General features: G+C 49.5%; 1 protein-coding gene across 5 annotated transcripts in view; it reads right to left on the reverse strand.

Moving 5' to 3' along the window:
* Positions 1-17,286, reverse strand: part of RC3H1 (ring finger and CCCH-type domains 1) — a 1,368,452-nt gene that overhangs the window by 1,014,593 nt on the left and 336,573 nt on the right. The gene's annotated exons all lie outside the window — the stretch shown is intronic.

The raw sequence follows: 17,286 nt of genomic DNA on the forward strand, positions 1-17,286 counted from the left end.
CTATATGCAAAGTAAAATATGTTCAATTTTTATTTATTTGCATTTTATTAATCATTAATAAATAATAAATCGTTCAACATCATATGCGAGACCCCGATTGCCACATGGAGCCATCTTGGCTGGACCCGATGTTTATCCATGAGAAAGTAAATTCCAAATTGGAGACCCCCTTATTACAAACAACAGGTTACTTACCAACTGGTAACGTTCTTTCGACTGGATGTTCCTTCAACGTATTCCACATCTTTGACATGTAATATCCACAGCTGTGCTTCAGAATTTTTTTCGGTTGAGGGCGTCCTGCATCGATGGCGTCGGGTCGATGTCCCTCGAAGGCCTCCGTCGAGGATGACATCACCGGATGTTATAAATAGGACGCATGGCGCCCATAGCCTCAGTTTAGGTTTTTTCCTCCATAACGTATAAGGAACAAGTTACTTAGCTGTAACTGTTGTTCTCCAGCATGGGTCTGGCATGGATTCAAATGCTCATGAATATTTCCCGTCTTCAGGCTGGGAATCCTCGTTTCATCTACCAATGAAGAGAGGCCAAGAGGAAGACTGTCCTTAGTCTCGTTACTGGACGACATCTGGGACGAAGGACTGGCACTGCTGAAGAACCCGACCACGGCTCCTACGAAGAGGGACTGGTACGAGAAGTAGTACCGGGTCCCAGACCCCGCCGATGTCTGCGTCAGAGCACAGCCGTCCCCGGATTCCATGGTCTCCGCGGCAGACAAGAAGAAATCGGCAGGGGCGACGGCATCAACTTCCACTTCCCCACTGGACGGCGAGGGGAAGAAGCTGGACGCCATGGGACGACAGGTCATCTTGTCAGCAGCGACAACCATCAAAGCGAACAACAGCCACGCGATTGTGGCACAAGCTACGACCGGGAGCTGTGGTTCAAGATCGCTCCCCTCCTGGACTTCCTCCCAGACAAGAGGGCGGAAACCCTTGAAAACCTGCAGGAAGGCGAGGTGGCATCAGACCATGCCATCACAGTGGCCACTGACATCACCGACACCGGCTTTCGCCAGATGGGCAACAGCGTTTGCCTTCGCTGCCGCAGTTGGCTCAAGGCCCCCGATTTCTGTCAGGATGTGCAGACCAGTGTACTGGACATACCCTTTGACGGGAACAACCTGTTTGGAAAGGCAGTGGACAAGTCGCTGCAGGCCATCAAGGCAGACATCGAGACGGCCCGGGCCTTAGGTTCTCCAGCAACGACAGCTGTCCTTTAGGACCCCCGGAGGCAAGTCTCAAGGTTCCTCCAAAGGATTCGGCGGCAGTTCCACGCCGTACCGCCAAGCGGCCCGCACATCGTCGCAGGAGGCCTACAGAGGCCGCAGCAAGGCCGGAGGACAGCATCGTTGTCGCCAAGGAGGCCAAGACAGCAAGGCCTCAGCAACGCAAGATTGAACCGGCTGTGACGTCGGGCCGCGCACCCAAGCACCCTGGTGGGAGGCCGGCTGGCGAGATTCATCAGCGTGTGGGAGTCCATTTCCACCGACCGTTGAGCGCTGGATGCTCTGGCCCACGGGCACACTATGGAATTCCAAAGAAAGTGTCCCCGTGGCCAGGAATGAAAACCACGTGCCACAGCTACATCTAGAGATACGAGCAATGCTAAAAAAAGGGCGCGATCGAACTTGTCCCGAGCAGGCTCCAGGGCTCCGGAGTATACTCGTGGTACTTCCTCGTCCGAAAGAAGACTGGTGGTTAGCGACCCATCCTGGACTATTGCCACCTCAACAAATACATCAAGTCCCAGAATTTCTGGATGGTCACCCTTCAGCACGTGCTGGGACAGCTGGACGAGGGCGACTTCCTGTTGTGGCTGGACTTGGAGGATGCCTACTTCCACATCCCCATTCACAAAGGACATTGAAAATTCCTACGGTTCGTGGTCCAAGGGTGACACTACCAGTTCAAGGCCCTACCCTTCAGTTTGAAGTCGGCGCCAAGGTTCTTAACCAAGTGCATCGCACCAGTGGCGGCGCGGCTTCACCTGCAAGGGATCCACGTATACCCCTACCTGGACGATTGGCTCATCCGAGCAAAGTCCTGAGAACTCGCCGGCGATCACACAGCGAAGACCGTCCGACTCCTCATGGATCTGGGATTCTCGATCAGCTTTGCGAATTTGGTACCGTCGCAAGACGCCCTGTTCCTGGGAACCAGACTCGACACAGTGGCGCAATTGGCTTCACCGTCGGAGGAAAGGACGAAGGCCATCCTGGGCAAGGTACAAAGGCTGTTGACCATGGAAAGGGCCAACGTGAGGTCCATCAAGTCCCTATTTGGCATGATGTCGTCATGCATCTACCTAGTGTGCCTATGCAGGTTGCGGATGCGGCCACTGCAGCAGTTCCTCGATGCCCGTTGGATGCAAGCAGCGGGCAGCAGCGGTGGCTATGGACTTCCAGAACCCGGCACATCAGGAAACTGTGACGATGGACGCCTCCTTGGAAGGATGGGGAGCGCACACCAGAGATCTCGATGCAAGAGGCCTTTGGCTCCTAGAGGAGAGGTCACCACACATCAACGTCCTGGAGCTCCAAGCCGTGTTCTGGGCCCTCAGGTAGTTCCTCCTGTCCCTCAAGGGCAAGGTGGTAAGGGTCTTCACCGACAACACAACCACGATGTTCTACATCCGGAAGCAAGGGGGCACCAGATCCCCAGCCCTATCCAAGGAAGCACAGGATCTGTGGCACTGGGCCGTTGCCCAGGGGATGTTCCTGGTACCCTTCCATCAAGCTGGAATAAAGAACATAGCCGACTCCCTCAGCAGGGAGCTGCGCTCTTGCCACGAGTGGGAGCTTTGGCAGGATCAAGTGGATCTCCTATTTTGACGATGGGGCAATCCCCAGATCGATCTATTTGCAACGGCGGCGAACACCAAGTGCCAGCATGCTTGGCTCCTACAGCACTAGAGTTCGGAAGGTACGATATCCCAGTGGACTGCAAGGAGGTGCTTGCGAAGGCCAGGGTGCCCTCGACTCTTAAGTGATACGGACACAAATGGTAGAGATTCTCTGTGTGGTGCACAGAAGATCAACCCTCTGAGGATTACGGCCCCTCAGGTGCTGTCGCTGGTCAAGGCGGGGCTGGCGCACACCTCCATCAAAATCCATCTGGTGGCGATCTCCTGCTACACCATAACTCCGGGACGGTCATCTCTTTGGTCTCATCGCCTGGTGAAGGAGTTCATCAAAGGACTGTTCCGATCGTTCCCGCCGTTGAAGGTTCCGGCCCCGGCGTGGGAGCTCAACGTGGTGTTGACCAGACTCATGGGCCTGCCATTCGAGCCTCTGCATTCGGCACCGTTGAAGTTCCTGTCCTGGAAGACAGTGTTTCTTGTGGCCATCACCTCCGCACGACGAATGGGAGAGATCCAGGCCCTCTCCTGTGAACCTCCATATCTTCCACGAGACGAGGGTAGTGCTCAGGACGCACCCCTCATTCATGCCCAAATTGCTGTCGGACTTCCATCTCAACGAGCCCTTGGTGTTGCCTGTTTTTTCCCCGTCGCCTTCGATGCCGGCTGAGAGGGCTTTGCACTCGCTGGATGTGGCTAGAGCGCTGAAGTTCTACGTGGACCGCACAAAGGGTTTTCAGAAGACATCACAGCTGTTTGTGAACTTTGGTCCTGTGAACAAAGGGAAGGCCCTCTCGAAGGCTTCCATTTCCAGATGGCTCTTCGGCTGCATCATGCACTGTCACCGGTTGACAAACCAACCGTTGTCCGGCCGCCCGAGAGCCCATTCAACCAGAGCGATTGCTGCTATTACGGCATTCCTGTCTGGTGTGCCCCTGCAAGACATCTGCAGGGCTGCGACGTGGAGGTCGACGCATACCTTCACGGGCTTCTACTGCGTCGACCGGGATTCCAGGGTTGGCCAGGCAGTGCTGCGCAACCTGTTCGCTTGAAGGTGAGCCTGGTGAGGAGGTAAGAGATGCTTAATGTTGAGTTGTTGAAATGCTTAACCACCTCCTGTGGTTGTGCATGTGTTTACTGCTATGTATGCTTGTATTCATGAGCATGTGAATCCATGCCAGACGACCCCATGCTGGAGAAGGAACAAGTTGAAGAAACAAGTTACTTAACTGTAACTGTTCTCCAGCATGGGTCTGGCATGGATTCACATGCGAACCCTTCAACTCCACTGCGGCTCTTCTCTTGGTCCTACTGCCACTTAACATGCTTACAAATCTGAAGATGGTTGCCAGAGGAGGGACTTGGGTAGAGGGCAGTCATTGGCAGGGTGCAGTATGACCCAGAGACCAGTAATTGGTTATTAGTAGAAAGACAGTTCAGAAACGAAACTGATTTTTTCTTTACCGAAGATTCCCAGCCTGATGACGGGGGAATATTCATGAGTATGTGAATCCATGCCAGACCCCATGCTGGAGAACATGCTCTTAGACAACGTCTGCTTGACTGCACATTGCCTTGCGGGAACCCAAGCTGCAATAAGAGGAAATTCTTCAGAGGGGCAGGCTGGGAGGGCGATGTGGAATAACATCCAGTCGAAAGAATGTTAGTCGAATGGATTGTGTCCTCCAACGTATTGCACATCTTTGACAGACTCTCAAAGAAGTATCAGTGAACTGAGGAGGGAGAAGAATTTAGAATACCCAATCAGATGGCAGAATAAAGCAACGCTTTACCAAAGGCCATATCCTGACCATGGAGAGTATCCAGGGAGCAGTGCTTGACAAAAAGGTGTGGGTGGAAGACCACGTTGCTGCATCACAAATATTCTTCATAGGAACACCCCGCTGCAGGGCTGTGGATGTAGCCACGCCACTAGTGGAGTGGGCTCTCAATCCCTCAGGAGGGTTCTTGCCCGACAATCTAACATTCAGTAAAAGTGAAAATAATCCACCTGGACAAGGTCTGTTTAGTAACAGCCTGGCCCAATCGGTGTCCAGCGAATACCACAAAAAGATGGTAGTCTACTCTGACCCTGGACAGCCTAGAGATATAAAAGCTCAAAGCTCTCCTAGGGTCCAACCTCTGAAGTCTCAACTCTTCATTACCAGGATGAGGGGGAGGCTAGAAAGCAGGAAGTACCACTTTCTGGCTCAGACGAAACTCAGACACTACCTTAGCTAGGAAGGACGGACGTACCTTCAGTACAACCCTATCCTCGTGGAACACAGTAGTAAAGGGTGGCTTAGCTGAAAGTGCCTGCAATTCACTCATGTTGCAAGCTGATGCAACTGCAACCAAGAAAACCGTCTTGAAAGACAACAGTCTCAAAGGACAAGAGTGCAGTGGTTCAAAAGGAGCACCCATCAGGAATTTCAGGACTAAATTCAGATCCTAAACCGGCACCTGAGGAGGACAGCGGGAACACATTTGTGAAACCTTTTCAAAATTGGGAAATTAAAGGAATCTTAAAATAAGAACATTCTTTAGACGAGTGCTTCAAAATCGACAGCACCACCAGGTAACCCTTAAATGGTACCCACTGGAAGATCCCTGTGGGCCAAAGAAAGCAAAAAAGAACCATTAGAATAGAACACTAAAGGAGGATCGACATGTTTCCTCTGTACCATTCGCAAAACGTACGGGCCGTGCAGGTGAGGGGGTGACCCCCCTGAGCCCTCTAGGCCTTGACCTCGTACCCCTTTAGTGCCCAAGCCCCTACCTGCTCCCCAGCGCAGGTCGCATCCCTTCCAGCTTCCCCTGGTGCCTGTCTCCGCTCCCTCCCACTGTCCCCGATAGGTTGCACCGATCCTTGTTTGTTTACCCCACCTCAACCTGCACGCTACTTCCACCTGGGCTGTGTGGGTGACCCCCCTGAGCCCCTTTAGGCCTTGCGCGAGCAGGGTGAGTGCCAGGGTCCTCCTAGGAGCACCCTAATACCCAAATATCTGTAGGCCACGAGGCCTTTTCAACACCCCAGCAGCCCGCTCGCACCCCACACCCTCTTCCTGGTCCCCCCCCCCACCTCCCGACCCGCGCAACACTGCTCTCATTGGTCCTCTCAGTCTTCATCACTGGTTTCCCCAGGGAAGCCCCCTGCCAGTGCTGCCCATCGGCTAAGGGCCCTACAGCCAAGGGCGGCTCCAGCAGAGGAGGCTCCAGGAAGTGTCGCAGTTGTCTGCAGGGGAAGCAGTGGCAGGCGTCAACCATCATCCACAAGGACCAGTAAGGTAGGAGTGGCCTGGGTCAGGAGTAGAGCTACTACTCTACCCTCGATTCCAAGCCACTTACCAAACCCATAGTAAACAAAGCGATTACCCCCCCTCTGCATCCCTCTTTTCCTCAGTCTCAAAATGAATTATTTAATACTGTACCAATTTGGCTAGGCACAGACTCCCCTCCTCTGTATAGACCTATACAGGTCTCTCAAATTTAGCAGGGATTCTGTGTCCAGACTGCACTGTATGATATTTAGATTGCAGTGATAGGCCTCTCTCCGACTATACAGGTCTCCAGCCTAGCAGGGGTTCTGTCCAAGTTGCATTGCATGGTATTTAGATTGCATTGATAGGCCGCCCTCCCACTACACAGGTTTCTCAAATCCAGTTGGGTTTTGTGTCCAGATCGCATTGTCTGATAATCAGACTGCATCGAGAGTCCTGTCTCTTAACTCTAGCAGGACTTCTGTGGCCGGATTGCAATAAGGGAGTAAGTCCTAGCTGCGCCCCCTCAAACTCATTCCTCAACTAGTACATGTCCCCCCTGAACCTACATGGCTAGCCCACCACGGTGAACCACATTCAGGGAGACGTCAACTGTACAGGACTCCCAGATCTAGCTGCGTTTGGTATCATGCTTCACTGCCTCAACTGACCCTCAGATCTAGCTGTGTTGGCTATCATACAGTACTGTCTCAACTGACCCTCAAATATAGTTTAGTCTGATACCTTGTTGCTCTCCTAGACGTGGGCCTCTCTCCCACGGTATGGTATCGTGCTCCAGCGTTTCGGCTGACCCTCAAGTCTAGCTGTGTTAGGTCCAGAACTCTGTCGCCTTCTTAGGTGTAAGCCTTTCCCCCATTATTCAGGGCCCCTTATACAACTGTGCTTAGTTCAGTACTCTATTAATCCCGGAAACCCATCACTACCCAACTTAAATGAGTTCCATTTCAACAGGATCATCTAACGCCCATACTGCGCCTGCACAACACAGCATAAAGGACCTACGTCTGCACCTTAAACTGAAAAATGGCCCGACCCAGGAAAGGACGCTGAGAAAGAGCAGGAACGTGCAACAAGGGAGGTGAACACACAACACCAACAGAACCCAGAAGAAGCAGCCTCATTGGAAATCAACACACCTAACGCAGTCATAACCGGAACAAAGTTTGTAAGCGAAAAATCCCTATAACTCACACCTTAGCTCGCGACAACCACGGAACACAGACACCTCAACACGGAAACCTCGAGACACAAAGAATTTCCCGAAACACCCGGAAAAAAGACGGGTGCACTCAACAAGAGTGGGATGTCTCCAACCCAATTACCCCCTACATCACAAGAACACAGGCACCATCGATCTCCACAACATCCCACACAATACGACAAAGCCCCGACAACCAACAATGCTACCTCCGACCTAACAATCGGATTGAATGAAGAAGAAGCCATTGCTGATCTTCAACCGAACAGCATCACAGGAGAAACACCGCGACCGATCAGCCCTGTTATCAACTTACTGGATCTCCTCAATAAAGAAGCAGCTGTCGCCGTTCTTCATCCTACCGACATAAATGCGGAAACACCACGACCGGACAACTACAAACAGAACAACGAATAACAAAACAAAATCAAACCCAGAGAAGCTACTGTAACTTAATAAATGCAAGGTCAATGTCCAAACATTCAACCAAAATATACAACCTCCTATCAGAAGGAGGCATAGACATACTATTTGTAACTGAAACATGGCTCACCCACAACAGAAGACCTCAAATGCTTCCAAGCAAACAGGAAATCCAAAAGAGGGGGGGCAGGGGGAACTAGCAATCATCCACAATGAACAACTGGTCATCAAAATGGAAGATCCATTAAACATTGATAAATGCGAATCCTTAATACTACGGCTATCAGAAAACCCCAAAACTAACATGAAATTCATACTGATATACAGACCACCAACCTACGATGCGACTTTCATAGACGCCTTCACGGAAGCAATCACCATCCTGGCCATCAAGTACAATCATCTGATCATCCTCAGAGATTTCAACACCTGGTTCGACGAAGAAACCACAACACACAAAAATCCTTAACCGCCCAACTAGCAGCCATGAACCTACAACAACTAGTCAAAGGAGCAACACATTCAGCAGGGCACACACTTGACGCAATCTTCGCCAACAAGGATCTCATCACCACGGCACCCCCAATACAAATACTCTGGAGCGACCACTTGATCATTCCATTCATAATCACATAGGCCGCGCCAACAAATAAATTCATCGATTATGATTAAAAGAAATTGGAGAACCAAAAAAAACTCCAACCTAACCGATCTCCTGGAACTCCGCAAACCACACGCAACAACCATTGAAGATGCTGCCCTAGACAAAAAAAGTTGCCCTACTCCATACCTGGATCGCAACAACTCTAAACAACATCGCCAAGGAAAAACCCTTCACCCCATCACTTAAGAAAACAGCAAAATGGTTCACCCCACTACTCGGCGCCATAAAAAAAAAATATAGAAAACTAGAATCTGAATGGAGGAACAACAACACCACCACTGCAAACAAATTGAAATTCCTGCAACAGATACGCTCATATAAAAAGGAAATACAAAAAGCGAAGAGGAAACACTACGACAACCGAATCTTCAGACCACCAAACTCACAAAAAGAACTCTTCAAAATCATAAACGAAAAAACCCCACCGGGCTGCAACACCACGCCAATTCCATCAATGAAACTCTGCGATAACCTAGGAGACCACTTCAAAAACAAAATAACCTCCATCCAACACACCATGCCAAGCGATCACACCTCAAACCCAACCGACTTCGCGGAACATCCAAACACGCTACGAAGCTTCCCAGAAATACCAGTGGAGACTTTCGTCAAACTGGTAAACCAAAGCAACAAATCAGGCTCTCCTGAAGACTCTTGCCCCCCAGACATCTACAAAACACTTAAACAAGGAACCCCCACGGAATATCACAGGAATCTCCTCAACCTCTCAATCTCATCAGGTAAAGTACCACAGGCCTTCAAATCAGCTTACATTAAGTCGCTACTCAAAGACACAGCAGGAAACTTAGAGGACTTATCCAACTACAGACCCATTTCCAACAAACCCTACATAGCCAAACTGCTAGAAACGCACGTCTACAAAACAACCCAAGAATTCATAGAAGAGCACTGCCTACTAGACCAGGCATAAATTGTTTTCAAACCAATGAGAGGAACAGCATCAGCTCTCCTGTCAATATGGGATGACCTAAAAACGAACGCAGACTCTCACAACAGTACCGCCCTGATCCTCCTTGATCTGTCCGCAGCTTTTGACACGGTCAACCACGACATCCTCATACATAAAGAGATTAGAACGACTAGGGATTACAGACACCACCCTACTACTATTGAGCAAATCCTTCCGAACAAACAGAAACGAAAGAGTATGGATGAAACCTTTTAAGTCCAAACCTAGAGGCTCCACGTGCAGAGTACCACAAGGATCATCCTTCTCCCCGCTTTTATTCAACATCTACATATACCTATTAATCAAACTCATCAAACAACATGGCCTCACATGCTACAACTACGCCGACGATACTCACAATCTTCAACATACAAGACACCTGAGAAGAAAACACTAGAGAATTGCCTTCGCGATATATTCAACTGGATGTACCTCAACCACCTCAAAATCAACCCAGGAAAAACAGATAATGATTGTTTCAAAAAAGGGAGGAGGCATCAGCTACATCCCCTGGCCAAAAGAGCTTGGCATCACACCAGCACCATCATCAACTGTAAAAAACTTAGGGGTCCTGATGGATAACAAACTCACTCTAGAGCCACAAGTAAACGCTCTACTCAAGAAATGTTTCTTCCTCCTGCGAGCAGCAAAAAGGATCCTACCGTTCGCCAACAAAACACTTACCATCATCGCTCTGATCATGTCCAGAGTAGACTACGCCAATAGCCTACACCTCGGCATGTTCGAACGACTTCTAAAAAAACTACAACGCATACAAAATGTGGCAGCCAGACTCCTCCTCAAGCTACCCAGAAGAGAACACATCACACCTGCGCTAAAAATCTTACACTGGCTACCATTGAGACAACGAATAAAGTTCAAGTCCATGTGCATCACTCACAGAGCAATACACCAACAAGGCGCATGAATTCCTAAGCAATAAACTATGCCTACATCAACCGACAAGAACACTGAGATCAAGCACCGACATCCACCTGGAACCAAAACACTACAAAAGAAGAAAACTCGGAGGATCCTCTTTCTCTCACCAGGCACCAAAAACCTGGAATGACCAACCTAAGACTATACAGAACACAACAAACCACCTAGCATTCAGGAAACTCCTCAAATCATGGCTCTTCACAGTGTAAACACAACAGCGACGCACTAGAATGCCCACCCCATTAAACAACGATGAAAATAACACAAACCCCGGTCATTCCCAAAATGGAGAATCACTGAACCCAAAGAACGGACCCCACGACAAACCATAAGATAACATGGGAAATAGCAACAAAAGGAGGTCACCAAAGACTGATCACATACTCAGCCCGAGACGAATGCCCTTAAAAAACTCACCCACTCCCCCCTGACATACCATATTCAAAACGCCAGCAGATGCGTTTAGATAGACAGTTTGTGAGAGGAGTCCATGTTAGGCAGAATCCTGTGCAGTTCCCTTGGGGAACAATGCAAAAAGTTTAAGACTACAGGAGTAAGCAGTAAACCCAATTGGTAGCAGTCTGTACCACCCAGATTTACCTGGTAGCTGTGGCTGAGCAGTCAGACTTCTCTTAAGAGTAGGCAGGGCAGGTAGGGCAGTATATGGAGTATACACAACAGGGCTAACAACGCAGTATAGCAAACCAACACTGACCAGAGCTTTGTATAAAAAGTATATAATTATTTAAAACACACTTTAGCCAATATACTAGCACTCTCAATCAAAAGCAAGTTAACACACAGTCAGGTAAAGTAAACACACCTATTAGAGAAGTCATAATTAAAACACCACGATTTGTTAAACAGATGTGAGCGCATAACCTGATGGCACTCCAATAGTTCAGTTAAAGGGAGAGAAAAAGAGAGCATAGAAATAAAATCAAGTCCCAACACTTATAGGGGTTCTCAGCAAGAGAAGAAAGGCAGTATATACTGTAGAACCAAAGTTCATAGGCCAGGCACACTTTAAATGGAGCAAAGCGAAATGTGCCCAGGATCACAGTTTAAAATGCACTAAAAGTCTTTGCAGAATGTTCAAAAGAGGTTGGGGTGATTCAAAAAGGTAAAGTTAGAAGGTCTGGGGCCAACCCAGTTGGAAAGCCAAGGATTTAAGGGTCACCTTGGGCAAACCGAAGAAAGGCAGGACACAGTACCTTAAACAGAGAGGAAGCTCCAGCGGTGGCAGTTGTTCCTGGCAGTGGTTGCAGTTCGTTGTTTCGACCAGAGGAAGAGGATCTCATCGAGGAGGAAACGTGGAGTCTTTGCACTGCACAGGGATGAAACCAGCTGCGCAGTTATTCGATAAAAGGTGCGTTCCTTTTATTCGCGGTCAAAGTGGTGAAGCTTGGTTATCTGGCCGCCGGGGTGCTTGGCACGGGCGATTCGACCAAGAGACGTCTTTGGAAAGCGAAAAGGGCGAACTGGTTGATCCCACCAGCTCAGAGGAAGCAGACTCGTCCAGCAGAAGATCTTCCTGCCGTTAGGAAAGTGGTGAGTTTGTTGCAGCAGGGCTCCACCGGTGGTGTCGTCGCTGCAGATTGCTCAGCTTCTTCCCTCTTCGGATTCTTAGGTCCTGTGGCGACTTCTGAAGTTCCAGTCCCAAAGGCCCTGCTTTTATGCAGAAAACCCCCCATTCAACTGACTAGCGGTCACTCAAACATGCCAAGTGGTGAGCCGGCCGGCTCACTGCTGGCCCAATCAGAACAGAGTGCGACTTGAGTTGCTAAGGCAGCGCAGTCCAGGGTGCCAATTCCCCTCCCCACCCATCCTGTGGAAACCAGACAGAGTGGCACCATTTGGAGGGCTTCTGTGGAGAAGCACGCCAAAAAGTGGAACAACGGGCTCGACCTTGGTCAGAGTTACAGAGACGGACAGGTCTAGAAAAGAGTTCTGGCAAAAAGACCCAACCGTGAATTTAAAATTAAATAAACCGGCGGTATCTTTAACATTGCACCTAAAAGTGGTCCGTTTAAAATCAATGGGAAAATCCCATAGGAAATGTTCTGGTGGAATATTTTGCGTGGTAACCACTGCCACCAGCCAGAAACTCAACAAGGGGGGACTGGACAGTGCCCCCTTGAAAACAGACCCAGAGGCAATATAATTAACCCCTTCCAGTACTTCCACAATATGATGGTTTGTTCTGGTTCTGTTCACAATTTAGGACTAGTAAAGTCAATGGTAACCACCCTGATGAGGTGGGGGGGAGGGGAGGGATTGGCGAGCGCCACACTCAGATGGAGTTCTGAATGTTGACATGTTAAACTTCATACAATCCACTAACAAAAAGCATTTCTGCAGACATCTCACTGAAAAATATCACACAACCATCTCTCGCACAACAACCCGCATGCACTTCACAACACTTCAATAACACATATGCAACGCCGACAGCACATGAGGACCGACATCGATCCGAGACTCGCACCAAAGTTCAGCACCCGCTGCACACCGAGTTGAAGCTGCCAACAAAACACCACTCCACTCCACTCCACTCACTATCTTACTCCCGCTTCACCTACTAACCCATCCCACCTTCTCGTTTGCAGATCCGCCAGAGCGCTTGGGGACCAACTCCGCTGGTGATGGTGCGCGGTGCAAATACCTTTAGCAATGGCAACGGTACAGGGATTTGGTTGCTGGTCGCTTGGCCGAAAGTAACACCTCCATCACGTCATCCAAGAGGTCCCAATCCTAATATCTCAAAATTTCAGAAACCAAGCTTGACGGGTGAGAGTCTTGACCTCTGGATGGAGTTCCCCCCACCAATCCCCTCTTGCACGTGTAAGAAGATCCTCTCTGTGGGGAAGACGACGTGGAGGGGAGATGGACATTTCTAGAAGGTCCGGGTACCACACGCTCCTGGCCCAATCCGGACCAATGAGGATCATGTGGCAAACTCCTTAGCACCTGAAGAATGACAGGGACCGGAAGAAATGCGCACAGAAGTGGGAATGACCAATCCATGACAAATGTGTCCCCTAAGGCTCCTCTCGGAGGAAATTCCCTTGAGCAAAATCTCACACTTCCGGTTCGCACCGGTCGTGAACAAATCCACTTGAGGGATTCCCCAAAGGGGGAAGATCTCCAGAAGGACTTCCTGAGCCAACTCCCACTCGTGAGAGACTGTGCTCTGCCTGCTTAGAGCGTCCAACACCGCATTCTCCTCTCCGGCCAGATGAACAGCCGAGAGTGATATTCCTTGCTGTATCACACAGAACCAGAGCTGCGTCGCCTCTCTGCACAGCGGGAGCGACCCTACCCCCTTTTTTGTTTAGGTAATGCATGGCCACTGTGTTGCCCGTCATGATCAGGATACTCATCCCCCGCATAGACGGCAGAAAAGCCTGCAGGGACAGCCTGATGGCCCTCAGCTCTAAAAGGTTGATGTGGAGTTTGGACTCCGACGGACACGAACGATAGCTGGTCAGATCGCTCGCCATCCTGCGAGGGAAGCGTCCGTCATCACCATCGCCTCCGGCCACGGTTGCCAAAACGGCTCCCCCTTCATCAGATTCCATTCGCTGGCCCACCACAGAAGATCCTGCAAGTGGAATCTGAACAGGATCTGACATCTTGCCTGCAAATGGCGACCACAGCATCTTGAGAACCCATTGAAGGTATCTCATCCGCAGTCTGGCCTCCGACACCAGAAAAATGCAGGATGCCATGAGGCTGAGCAAACGTAAGAATTCGAAAGCCGGAAGATTCTGGTCACATTGACATTTGTTGACCATCTGTACAATTTGACTATCCTTGGGAGGCAAGCACTTCTCTCCCCCTCCCCCGACTCCTCCCCCAAGGACGTGTCCAACACAGCCCCGAAGTACTGCGCTGTTGGGAAGGTGTAATATGCGACTTCTTGAAATTGAGGGAGAAGCCCAGCATATTTTCTGTGCTTTGGATGAATCGGCACATGAAAATAAGCATCCTCTAGGTCCATAGACACCAACCAATTCTGAAGTCGAAGGACCTGAGAAAGAGTGACCATCATGAACTGGTCCTTCCTGAGGAACTTGTTCAACCAACGCAAATCCAAGATAAGTCTCAGTCCTCAGTCTTTCTTTGGAATCAAAAAATATGGGGAATACCATCCATTGTTCCTCTACACTACATGAACTTGTTCTATAGCGCCTTTCTCTAGCAGCCCAGACGGAGGGGATTCACGCATGGCATCCTTGCCATCCTGCACAAGAGCAAGGAACCCATCCCTTTCTTCCCCCTCAGGAATAAACTCAGCTGCTAGAGAGACAATTCCACAGTGTGTGTGAAAACCTTGCCAAGGCATAAGTGGAATTGGCCGACTTCATTGCCATACTCCCAGCAGAAAATATCTTGCGTGCTCAACCATCGAAGCGCTTGTCGTCCCCATCAGGAAGGATGGTAGGGTATGCTGCCTGCCTCAAGGTGGCCAACCAAACTCTGAGTGGGGTGAGTGGATAGGTAGCTGGGGTTGCTACTAGATGGGCGGTATTTCTGAGTTAATGACTTGTTGACCGCCGGAAGAAAGTTAGGGAGAATTCTCATAAATGTGCTAATTCCCTTCAACCTTAGAGACCCCCAGCTACTTTGCTGGATTTTGAGGGCTTGATTTTATTACCTGGAGAGAGTGTGAGCCTTTTTCCCCCCTCGCTCTCATGTATTTTTATGTGCATTCACTAGTGTTTTCTTTGGTTATGGAGTTTTAGACAATGCCATAGGCATCATTTGAGTCACACGGCTCCCTCAGTGCAGTGACACAGGGAAGCCTTTTAGGCTGTCCCATGGTTTAAATATCTTCTCTGGGATAAACTACTGTTTCCCAGAGAAAGTAAAGTGAAATTGACTTTAGTCTTTCCAAATTCCTAGACCCAGCACACCCTATCTTACAATAGAGTGCTGGAGGGGTTACCCAGTATCCCCCTATGTCTATGCTACCCTTTCCTCTAGAAATGGCAGGTGGCAGTGGTTTTACAACAAACTAGATTTTTCCCGACCGCGGACAACGGTAGCGTAAAATCGCATGAGCCATATTTTTCCAGATGGCGTCTGAGCCCCCTTTATTTAAACAGGTCCTGGACTTTTTTCGCCATTTCATTTTGGGAAGGTCCTTCTAGAGCTTGTCTCTGCAGGCCAAACCAGGTCCCTTTGTTCCTGCGCCTTTGGCGGGCTTCAGGACTGAAGACCACCTCTGGCGCCTGAGTGTCTGGGGTGGGCAGGAAATGATGGCGGTGCCTGAATCTCCCTGTACCTAGCCTCATAGGAAACCCAAATGCACACTAGCGTGATTGGCTGGCTGAATGTCCAGCAAGGACAGCCATCCTGCTGGGTGACTGGCAGCTACGCTCGAATGAATGGGAGGAAACTGGATAAAAGGCGAGTCTCTTGGCTTGGAAGGCAGAGCCGACCACTGGAAGGAAAGAACCGAAGACGACCTGGAAGAGGATGGCTGCTGCAACTCCTGGACCGTTGGTTTTCCTGGTGAAGCACTGCAGCAGGTCCGAATCGCCAAGTTCATGTCAAAAGAGAAGCCCTTCAAGGACTTCTCCCTTTGAGTTGGTGGGACCAATTAACTCGTAAGCCACGTGGCTGCCATTCTCGGAGCCGGTTGTATTTTCCTCAGAGTGCTGCAGGAAAAAGAATAGCCAGGGAGAAGTACACCAGTTTGTGTGCTGGACTACAGCTACCAGAATTGAAGATTTGCCTTTGCCAGCTGTTTGACCAGTCCCAGTGCAGGAGTCCCCCGACGTCCTCCCTCTTGTCCCCATGGCTCACGCTCAGGAACAACGAGATCTGCAGGAACTGCCAGGAACAGACTTCTTCAGCTGCATCTTTTCCTTCATTTTAAGGTACTGTGAAAGCCCACCCGAGAGAACTTACCTCTCACTGCGAAAGTGCTTAAAACTTTGGCAACTGCACGCCTAGTCCGCTTGTGATCCAATATATGAATCTTTCTTTTACGAAAGACTTCAGAGAACTTTGGCAAATACTTTTCTGTTTAACTTCCAGAACTGCTTTATCCTATACAAGACTTTAGCCTAACCTATTGGATTGAATCAACTCCTCTGGTGAATTCTAACTATTTGCACTGTTTCAGAGTAACTTTAATATTTGTTTTATTAACTTATGCCTTTTTGCTCCTACCTGAAATGCTCCGAATGTCATTTTGCTCCTCCTTCAAAGTAGTTTAAATGCCTCAGAACCTGACATTGTGAAGTACTGAAGTATATTTGTGTGATATAGATTGCCTCCTTCTAGTGAATGTTTAATAACTGACTGTGAAATAAATTAATAAGTGTTTTACCAAAAAACCTCGAGTATAAGAGTCTATTTGAATACTTGTAATTAATATAGACCTATGTGTAACATCCTTACAGATCACATTCCCTCTACAGTTAAGCCTGGCTGCTCAGCAATGCTACCACAAAACTGTAGTACAGACTTATACCAAAGGTTGGTTTTGCTTACACCTGTAGTCCTAGTTGCGTGTAGTGGTCCCAAAGGGTAGTGCATACACACTTTGTTAGGGAAAGAGCCTCCGGGGTCTGCCAAGTAGTCGCCCCCTTCAGCGTCAACAACGGTGCCGAAGCCTCCGAGGGCTGGATTGAAGGCAAAGCTCTGACAGCCGCACTCGACAGCCAAAGCTAACCTCAAGCCCTTTCCAGATTTCTGCGGTTTCGCTGAGGAGGAAGACCGAGATCTGGACCTGACACGTCTCTGGTGATCCACCGGAGCCTTGTCCGAACTGGACCTCAACAGTTCCTGATGTTGATCATGCCCGGGCCCAAAGGGTGCACAAGCATCAGACCGAGAACGTTCCCTGCCGGCTTTTTCCGAAGGCGCGGACGGAACTGTGCCCTGGGATTGAAAAATCGGCAGCATTTAGTCC

Source organism: Ambystoma mexicanum, chromosome 1q (assembly GCF_040938575.1).
Source record: "Ambystoma mexicanum isolate Mex_15411 chromosome 1q, UKY_AmexF1_1, whole genome shotgun sequence".
Classification (NCBI taxonomy): Eukaryota; Metazoa; Chordata; class Amphibia; order Caudata; family Ambystomatidae; genus Ambystoma; species Ambystoma mexicanum.